The sequence below is a fragment of the Arachis ipaensis genome, chromosome B5, assembly GCF_059453495.1.
Source record: "Arachis ipaensis isolate K30076 ecotype BB chromosome B5, ASM5945349v1, whole genome shotgun sequence".
NCBI classification, from domain to species: domain Eukaryota; kingdom Viridiplantae; phylum Streptophyta; class Magnoliopsida; order Fabales; family Fabaceae; genus Arachis; species Arachis ipaensis.
Genome location: NC_142440.1, coordinates 34,625,841 through 34,627,514, shown reverse-complemented (window position 1 = coordinate 34,627,514; position 1,674 = coordinate 34,625,841). Strand labels below are relative to the sequence as shown.

The window sequence follows — 1,674 nt, the reverse complement described above, 5'->3', positions numbered from 1 at the left end:
AAGCATGTCAGAAGGACACTTTTTGGTCAACTGTTTGTATCTTTCCCAAGCTTCATAGAGGGATTCACCTTCTTTCTGCCTGAAGGTTTGAACATCAGCTCTAAGCTTGCTCAGCTTTTGAGGAGGAAAGTACTTGGCTAAGAAAGCCGTGACCAGCTTATCCCAAGAGTTCAGGCTGTCTTTGGGTTGAGAATCCAACCATAATCTAGCTCTGTCTCTTACAGCAAAAGGGAAAAGCATGAGCCTGTAGACTTCAGGATCTACTCCATTAGTCTTAACAGTATCACATATCTGCAAGAATTCAGTTAAGAACTGAAAAGGATCTTCAGATGGAAGTCCATGAAACTTGCAGTTCTGCTGCATCAGAGAAACTAACTGAGGTTTCAGCTCAAAGTTGTTTGCTCCAATGGCAGGAATGGAGATGCTTCTTCCATGTAAATTGGAATTAGGTGCAGTGAAGTCATCAAGCATTCTCCTTGCATTGTTGTTGGGTTCGGCTGCCATCTCCTTTACTTGTTTGAAATTTTCAATCAAGTTGTCTCTGGATTGTTGTAATTTAGCTTCTCTTAATTTTCTCTTCAGAGTCCTTTCAGGTTCTGGATCAGCTTCAACAAGAATGCCCTTTTCTCTGTCCCTGCTCATAAGAAAGAGGAGAGAAAAAGAAAAGAAGAGGAATCCTCTATGTCATAGTAAAGAGGATCCTTATTGTTAGTAGAAGAAAAGAAGAAGAAATTCGAACACAGATAGAAGAGGGGGTTCGAATCTGGTGATGATGTGAGGAAGAGATGTTAGTAAATGAATGAATAAATAGAATAGGATGAGAGAGATGGAGGGAATTTTCGAAAATTATTTTTGAAAAGGAGTTAGTGATTTTTGAAAATTGGTTTTTGAAAATTTGTTAGTATTTTTTTTCGAAAATTTTTGAAATCAAAAATAAAAAATAAAAATAATTATTTAATTAAAAAGAAATTTTTGAAAAAGAGGGAAGATATTTTCGAAAATTAGAGAGAGAGAGTTAGTTAGGTGGTTTTGAAAAAGTTAAGAAACAAACAAAAAGTTAGTTAGTTAGTTGAAACAATTTTGAAAAGATAAGAAGTTAGGAAGTTAGAAAAGATATTTGAAAAGATATTTTTGAAAAAGATAAGATAAGAAGATATTTTTGAAAAGATATGATAAAATTAGTTTTGAAAAAGATTTGATTTTTAAAATCTCAATTAATGACTTGATTCATAAGAAATCACAAGATATGATTCTAGAACTTCAAGTTTGAATCTTTCTTAACAAGCAAGTAACAAACTTCAAATTTTTGAATCAAAACATTAATTGATTATGTTATTTTTGAAAATTTGATATAAAAATAAGAAAAAGATTTTTGAAAAATATTTTTGGAATTTTTGAAAATAACTAAGAATTTTGAAAAAGATTTGATTTTTGAAAAAGATTTTGAAAAAGATAAGATTTTCAAATTGAAAATTTGATTTGACTCATAAGAAACAACTTGATTTTAAAAATTTTTGAAAAAGTCAACTCCAAATTTTCGAATTTGATGAGAGAAAAAAAAGGAAAGATAAATTTTTTTGATTTTTGAATTTTTTATGATGCAAGAGAAAAACACTAAAAGGATGCAATGCATGAAATTTTTAGATCAAAACATGTGATGCATGCAAGAATGCT

The 1,674-nt window shown here is 30.6% G+C and overlaps 1 non-coding gene across 1 annotated transcript; it reads left to right on the top strand.

The window, feature by feature from the left end:
- On the top strand, window positions 1-108 carry LOC148563820 (small nucleolar RNA R71). The gene has a single exon (XR_015884775.1). It is a non-coding gene; the product is annotated as a small nucleolar RNA R71 (small nucleolar RNA).
- The last annotated feature ends 1,566 nt before the right edge of the window (window positions 109-1,674 follow it).